Source organism: Pleurodeles waltl, chromosome 11 (genome assembly GCF_031143425.1).
Source record: "Pleurodeles waltl isolate 20211129_DDA chromosome 11, aPleWal1.hap1.20221129, whole genome shotgun sequence".
In the NCBI taxonomy this organism is placed as follows: Eukaryota; Metazoa; Chordata; class Amphibia; order Caudata; family Salamandridae; genus Pleurodeles; species Pleurodeles waltl.
Window position 1 is genome coordinate 822353 of NC_090450.1, and position 8247 is coordinate 830599.

The 8247-nt window shown below is 63.1% G+C and overlaps 2 long non-coding RNA genes across 2 annotated transcripts; both read left to right on the plus strand.

Annotated features, from left to right (window-relative positions):
- Positions 1–571: 571 nt before the first annotated feature.
- On the plus strand, positions 572–1502 carry LOC138266528 (uncharacterized). Its single transcript, XR_011199530.1, has 3 exons — positions 572–672; positions 845–1076; positions 1471–1502. It is a non-coding gene; the product is annotated as an uncharacterized lncRNA (long non-coding RNA).
- Positions 1503–1630: 128 nt separating this feature from the next.
- LOC138266529 (uncharacterized) lies at positions 1631–2937 on the plus strand. The gene is made up of 3 exons (XR_011199531.1): positions 1631–1702; positions 2097–2328; positions 2723–2937. It is a non-coding gene; the product is annotated as an uncharacterized lncRNA (long non-coding RNA).
- The last annotated feature ends 5310 nt before the right edge of the window (positions 2938–8247 follow it).

Below are 8247 nucleotides of genomic sequence, written 5' to 3' on the forward strand. Positions count from 1 at the left end.
CTCTCACGGATGAGGCACTTACTCACTGATGAGACTCTCACGGATGAGACACTCTCTCTGCCTCTTGGAGACAGCTGACCGGCCCTTCCTCTCTTGTCCACTGTGGTTGGTTAAGGAGGTGCATGAGGCGGTCAGTGGCCCCGGCCCACCCAGCCTTGGGGGAGGTTCTGCTGTGACAAGCACCACCCGCCGCGGGGTCGTGACCTCTGCGCCACTTCCGGCCCCGCCCGCATGTAGGGGGAACCCCAAGTAAGAGACGTCCTTTCCTTGAGGCACAGCGAGAGTCTGTGCATGAAAAGAGCGCTATATACCCCCTGGCGTCTAACCGCTACATTTGTTTGTAATATTAGCAGGGGCGTGGCCTGGGAGCAGCGCTGCGCACTTCAGAGCTGGGGTAGGCGCTACAAGCCATGGTACTTGTGCCCGGTCTCTGCAGCTCAGGTACAGCGCTGAGACACCTTCGGGTCTTAGTCAGCGCTATGAAAACTGCGGCTGCTGCCAGGTCCCGGGCAGGAGCCCCACAGACCAGGTCAGGAGAGGGCAGTACTGGTGCCAGGTCCAGGGCAGGAGCCCCACATACCAGGTCAGGAGAGGGCAGGACTGGTGCCAGGTCCCGGGCAGGAGCCCCACAGACCAGGTCAGGAGAGGACGGGGCCGCAGGGCTGGTGCCAGGTCCAGGGCAGGGGCCTTCAGACCAGGGCTGGTTGGGTGGGGCAGGGCTGGTGCCAGGTCCAGGGCAGGAGCCCCACAGACCAGGGCTGGTTGGGTGGGGCAGGGCTGGTGCCAGGTCCAGGGCAGGAGCCCCACAGACCAGGGCTGGGGGAAGGGGGACGGGGGGTGCCAGGTCCAGGGCAGGAGCCCCACATACCAGGTCAGGAGAGGGCAGGACTGGTGCCAGGTCCCGGGCAGGAGCCCCACAGACCAGGTCAGGAGAGGACGGGGCCGCAGGGCTGGTGCCAGGTCCAGGGCAGGAGCCCCACATACCAGGTCAGGAGAGGGCAGGACTGGTGCCAGGTCCCGGGCAGGAGCCCCACAGACCAGGTCAGGAGAGGACGGGGCCGCAGGGCTGGTGCCAGGTCCAGGGCAGGGGCCTTCAGACCAGGGCTGGTTGGGTGGGGCAGGGCTGGTGCCAGGTCCAGGGCAGGAGCCCCACAGACCAGGGCTGGTTGGGTGGGGCAGGGCTGGTGCCAGGTCCAGGGCAGGAGCCCCACAGACCAGGGCTGGGGGAAGGGGGACGGGGGGTGCCAGGTCCAGGGCAGGAGCCCCACAGACCAGGGCTGGGGGAAGGGGGACGGGGGACGGGGGGTGCCAGGTCCAGGGCAGGAGCCCCACAGACCAGGTCAGGAGAGGACGGGGCCGCAGGGCAGGGGCCTTCAGACCAGGGCTGGTTGGGTGGGGCAGGGCTGGTGCCAGGTCCAGGGCAGGAGCCCCACAGACCAGGGCTGGGGGAAGGGGGACGGGGGGTGCCAGGTCCAGGGCAGGAGCCCCACATACCAGGTCAGGAGAGGGCAGGACTGGTGCCAGGTCCCGGGCAGGAGCCCCATAGACCAGGTCAGGAGAGGACGGGGCTGCAGGGCTGGTGCCAGGTCCAGGGCAGGAGCCCCACATACCAGGTCAGGAGAGGGCAGGACTGGTGCCAGGTCCCGGGCAGGAGCCCCACAGACCAGGTCAGGAGAGGACGGGGCCGCAGGGCTGGTGCCAGGTCCAGGGCAGGGGCCTTCAGACCAGGGCTGGTTGGGTGGGGCAGGGCTGGTGCCAGGTCCAGGGCAGGAGCCCCACAGACCAGGGCTGGTTGGGTGGGGCAGGGCTGGTGCCAGGTCCAGGGCAGGAGCCCCACAGACCAGGGCTGGGGGAAGGGGGACGGGGGGTGCCAGGTCCAGGGCAGGAGCCCCACAGACCAGGGCTGGGGGAAGGGGGACGGGGGACGGGGGGTGCCAGGTCCAGGGCAGGAGCCCCACAGACCAGGTCAGGAGAGGACGGGGCCGCAGGGCATGGGCCTTCAGACCAGGGCTGGTTGGGTGGGGCAGGGCTGGTGCCAGGTCCAGGGCAGGAGCCCCACAGACCAGGGCTGGGGGAAGGGGGACGGGGGGTGCCAGGTCCAGGGCAGGAGCCCCACATACCAGGTCAGGAGAGGGCAGGACTGGTGCCAGGTCCCGGGCAGGAGCCCCACAGACCAGGTCAGGAGAGGACGGGGCCGCAGGGCTGGTGCCAGGTCCAGGGCAGGAGCCCCACATACCAGGTCAGGAGAGGGCAGGACTGGTGCCAGGTCCCGGGCAGGAGCCCCACAGACCAGGTCAGGAGAGGACGGGGCCGCAGGGCTGGTGCCAGGTCCAGGGCAGGGGCCTTCAGACCAGGGCTGGTTGGGTGGGGCAGGGCTGGTGCCAGGTCCAGGGCAGGAGCCCCACAGACCAGGGCTGGTTGGGTGGGGCAGGGCTGGTGCCAGGTCCAGGGCAGGAGCCCCACAGACCAGGGCTGGGGGAAGGGGGACGTGGGGTGCCAGGTCCAGGGCAGGAGCCCCACAGACCAGGGCTGGGGGAAGGGGGACGGGGGACGGGGGGTGCCAGGTCCAGGGCAGGAGCCCCACAGACCAGGTCAGGAGAGGACGGGGCCGCAGGGCAGGGGCCTTCAGACCAGGGCTGGTTGGGTGGGGCAGGGCTGGTGCCAGGTCCAGGGCAGGAGCCCCACAGACCAGGGCTGGGGGAAGGGGGACGGGGGGTGCCAGGTCCAGGGCAGGAGCCCCACATACCAGGTCAGGAGAGGGCAGGACTGGTGCCAGGTCCCGGGCAGGAGCCCCACAGACCAGGTCAGGAGAGGACGGGTCCGCAGGGCTGGTGCCAGGTCCAGGGCAGGAGCCCCACATACCAGGTCAGGAGAGGGCAGGACTGGTGCCAGGTCCCGGGCAGGAGCCACACAGACCAGGTCAGGAGAGGACGGGGCCGCAGGGCTGGTGCCAGGTCCAGGGCAGGGGCCTTCAGACCAGGGCTGGTTGGATGGGGCAGGGCTGGTGCCAGGTCCAGGGCAGGAGCCCCACAGACCAGGGCTGGGGGAAGGGGGACGGGGGGTGCCAGGTCCAGGGCAGGAGCCCCACATACCAGGTCAGGAGAGGGCAGGACTGGTGCCAGGTCCCGGGCAGGAGCCCCACAGACCAGGTCAGGAGAGGACGGGGCCGCAGGGCTGGTGCCAGGTCCAGGGCAGGAGCCCCACATACCAGGTCAGGAGAGGGCAGGACTGGTGCCAGGTCCCGGGCAGGAGCCCCACAGACCAGGTCAGGAGAGGACGGGGCCGCAGGGCTGGTGCCAGGTCCAGGGCAGGGGCCTTCAGACCAGGGCTGGTTGGATGGGGCAGGGCTGGTGCCAGGTCCAGGGCAGGAGCCCCACAGACCAGGGCTGGGGGAAGGGGGACGGGGGGTGCCAGGTCCAGGGCAGGAGCCCCACATACCAGGTCAGGAGAGGGCAGGACTGGTGCCAGGTCCCGGGCAGGAGCCCCACAGACCAGGTCAGGAGAGGACGGGGCCGCAGGGCTGGTGCCAGGTCCAGGGCAGGGGCCTTCAGACCAGGGCTGGTTGGATGGGGCAGGGCTGGTGCCAGGTCCAGTGCATGAGCCCCACAGACCAGGGCTTGCTGGGGGAGCGGGGAGGGGCGCTGGGCAGGAGCCCCCAGAGACCAGTGCAGTGTGAGGTGCCCTGAGAGCCCGACTCATGACAAAATCACACCGACCGACACCCCTGGAGGGCGCATGCGCAGAGCGAGCCATGGGCCACAGGCTCAGCAGACACGTGACTAATATCAAGGGTATCGCCTCCCAGGGCCACAGCTCCCAGATGGTGCAGGAGCCCACCCAGCTGTCTGTGTGAGGGGTAGCAGCACTAACCACAGCCCACCCAGCTGTCTGTGTGAGGGGTAGCAGCACTAACCACAGCCCACCCAGCTCTGTGTGAGGGGTAGCAGCATTAACTACAGCCCACCCACCCATCTATCTGTGTGAGGAGCATCAGAGGCCTCAGAATGAATCGCAGCCCACCCAGCTATCTGCATGAGGAGCACCAGAGGCCGCATCATTAACCACAGCCCACCCAGCTATCTGCGTGAGGAGCACTGGAGGCCTCAGAATGAATCACAGCCCAGCCAGCTATCTGTGAGATGAACACCAGAGGCCGCAGCATTAACCACAGCCTACCCAGCTATCTGTGAGATGAACACCAGATGCCGCAGCATGAACCACAGCCCACCCAGCTATCTGTGTGAGGGGTAGCAGCATTAACCACAGCCCACCCAGCTATCTGTGTGAGGAGCACCAGAGGCCGCATCATTAACCACAGCCCGCCCAGCTATCTGTGTGAGGACCACCAGAGGCCGCAGCACTAACCACAGCCCGCCCAACTATCTGTGTGAGGGGTAGCAGCATTAACCACAGCCCACCCAGCTATCTGTGTGAGGAGCACTGGAGGCCTCAGAATGAATCACAGCCCACCCAGCTATCTGTGTGAGGAGCACCAGAGGCCGCAGCATTAACCACAGCCCGCCCAGCTATCTGTGTGAGGAGCACTGGAGGCCTCAGAATGAATCACAGCCCACCCAGCTATCTGTGTCAGGGATAGCAGCATTAACCACAGCCCACTCAGCTATCTGTGTGAGGAGCACCAGAGGCCGCAGCATTAACCACAGCCCGCCCAGGTATCTGTGTGAGGGGTAGCAGCATTAACCACAGCCCACCCAGCTGCTTGTCTGATGGGCACCAGAGGCCGCAGCATGAACCACAGCCCACCCAGCTATCTGTGTGAGGGGTAGCAGCATTAACCACAGCCCACCCAGCTATCTGTGTGAGGAGCACCAGAGGCCGCATCATTAACCACAGCCCGCCCAGCTATCTGTGTGAGGACCACCAGAGGCCGCAGCACTAACCACAGCCCGCCCAACTATCTGTGTGAGGGGTAGCAGCATTAACCACAGCCCACCCAGCTATCTGTGTGAGGAGCACTGGAGGCCTCAGAATGAATCACAGCCCTCCCAGCTATCTGTGTCAGGGATAGCAGCATTAACCACAGCCCACCCAGCTATCTGTGTGAGGAGCACCAGAGGCCGCAGCATTAACCACAGCCCGCCCAGCTATCTGTGTGAGGAGCACTGGAGGCCTCGGAATGAATCACAGCCCACCCAGCTATCTGTGTCAGGGATAGCAGCATTAACCACAGCCCACTCAGCTATCTGTGTGAGGAGCACCAGAGGCCGCAGCATTAACCACAGCCCGCCCAGGTATCTGTGTGAGGGGTAGCAGCATTAACCACAGCCCACCCAGCTGCTTGTCTGATGAGCACCAGAGGCCGCAGCATTAACCACAGCCCGCCCAGCTATCTGTGTGAGGAGCACTGGAGGCCTCAGAATGAATCACAACCCTCCCAGCTATCTGTGTCAGGGATAGCAGCATTAACCACAGCCCACCCAGCTATCTGTGTGAGGAGCACCAGAGGCCGCATCATTAACCACAGCCCGCCCAGCTATCTGTGTGAGGAGCACCAGAGGCCGCAGCATTAACCACAGCCCGCCCAGGTATCTGTGTGAGGGGTAGCAGCATTAACCACAGCCCACCCAGCTGCTTGTCTGATGAGCACCAGAGGCCGCAGCATTAACCACAGCCCACCCAGCTATCTGTGAGATGAACACCAGAGGCCGCAGCATTAACCACAGCCCAACCAGCTATCTGTGTCAGGGATAGCAGCATTAACCACAGCCCACCCAGCTATCTGTGTGAGGAGCACCAGAGGCCTCAGAATGAATCACAGCCCACCCAGCTATCTGTGTCAGGGATAGCAGCATTAACCACAGCCCACTCAGCTATCTGTGTGAGGAGCACCAGAGGCCGCAGAATTAACCACAGCCCGCCCAGCTATCTGTGTGAGGGGTAGCAGCATTAACCACAGCCCACCCAGCTGCTTGTCTGATGAGCACCAGAGGCCGCAGCATTAACCACAGCCCACCCAGCTATCTGTGTCAGGGATAGCAGCATTAACCACAGCCCACCCAGCTATCTGTGTGAGGAGCACCAGAGGCCGCATCATTAACCACAGCCCACCCAGCTATCTGTGTGAGGTGTGAGGAGCACCAGAGGCCGCAGCATTAACCACAGCCCACTCAGCTATCTGTGTGAGGAGCACCAGAGGCCGCATCATTAACCACAGCCCACCCAGCTATCTGTGTGAGGTGTGAGGAGCACCAGAGGCCGCAGCATTAACCACAGCCCACCCAGCTATCTGTGAGATGAACACCAGAGGCCGCAGCATTAACCACAGCCCAACCAGCTATCTGTGTCAGGGATAGCAGCATTAACCATAGCCCACCCAGCTATCTGTGTGAGGAGCACCAGAGGCCTCAGAATGAATCACAGCCCACCCAGCTATCTGTGTCAGGGATAGCAGCATTAACCACAGCCCACTCAGCTATCTGTGTGAGGAGCACCAGAGGCCGCAGCATTAACCACAGCCCGCCCAGCTATCTGTGTGAGGGGTAGCAGCATTAACCACAGCCCGCCCAGCTATCTGTGTGAGGGGTAGCAGCATTAACCACAGCCCACCCAGCTGCTTGTCTGATGAGCACCAGAGGCCGCAGCATTAACCACAGCCCACCCAGCTATCTGTGAGATGAACACCAGAGGCCGCAGCATTAACCACAGCCCGCCCAACTATCTGTGTGAGGGGTAGCAGCATTAACCACAGCCCACCCAGCTATCTGTGTGAGGAGCACCAGAGGCCTCAGAATGAATCACAGCCCACCCAGCTATCTGTGTCAGGGATAGCAGCATTAACCACAGCCCACTCAGCTATCTGTGTGAGGAGCACCAGAGGCCGCAGCATTAACCACAGCCCGCCCAGCTATCTGTGTGAGGGGTAGCAGCATTAACCACAGCCCACCCAGCTATCTGTGAGATGAACACCAGAGGCCGCAGCATTAACCACAGCCCACCCAGCTATCTGTGTCAGGGATAGCAGCATTAACCACAGCCCACTCAGCTATCTGTGTGAGGAGCACCAGAGGCCGCAGCATTAACCACAGCCCACCCAGCTATCTGTGTGAGGAGCACCAGAGGCCGCAGCATTAACCACAGCCCGCCCAGCTATCTGTGTGATGAACTCCAGAGGTCGCAGCATTAACCACAGCCCACCCAGCTATCTGTGTGATGAACTCCAGAGGTCGCAGCATTAACCACAGCCCACCCAGCTATCTGTGTGAGGTGTGAGGAGCACCAGAGGTCGCAGCATTAACCACAACCCACCTCAGTGAATGCATTCCCAAGTCCCGCAGTGCCCTCTGGTGGTAGATGGCGGTACTAGCAGTGCTCCAATGCCCCCACCACAGGCAGGGAGTGTGGCGAGCACGTGCCACTGCTCATCATCACCAGCGAGCCAGCCCAGGGCACGTGGAGGCCACATCTGCGGAGGAGGCAGGACAGACAACACGTCAGGGGGCAGGGCTGACCGACATCTGGAGGCAGTGTGAGTACAGAAACTGCCCACCTCTGTAGGGTATGGGGGTCAGGGTGAGTACAGATACTGCCCACCTCTCTATGGGAGCAGGCGGGAAGTGTGAGTCAGATACAGCCCAGAGCATGCACAGCCCACCCGTTGGGGTAGTGTGAGAACAGATACTGCACAGAGCACGCGCAGCCCACCTGTGGGTCAGAGTGAGTATAGATACTGCCCAGAGCATGCGCAGCTCACCTATGGGAGTAGTGTGAGACAGATGCAGCCCACCTATGGGAGTAGTGTGAGAACAGATACTGCCCAGAGCATGTACAGTACACCTGGGGGGGGCAGTGTGAGTACAGATTCTGCCCACCTCTGTAGGGTATGGGGGTCAGGGTGAGTATAGATACTGCCCAGAGCATGCAGAGCCCACCTATGGGAAGCAGTGTGAGTATAGATACTGGCCAGAGCATACACAGCCCACCTATGGGGGCAGTGTGAGCACAGATACTGCTCAGAGCATGCACAGCCCACCAATGGGAGTAGTGTGAGTATAGATACTGCCCAGAGCATGCGCAGCCCACCTATGGGGGCAGTGTAAGTACAGATACTGCCCAGAGCGTGCGCTGCCCACCTATGGGGGCTGTGTGAGTACAGATACTGCCCAGAGCGTGCGCTGCCCACCTATGGGGGCTGTGTGAGTACAGATACAGCCCAGAGCATGCACAGCCCACCTATTGGGGTAGTGTGAGAACAGATACTGCCCAGAGCATGCGCAGCCCACCTATGGG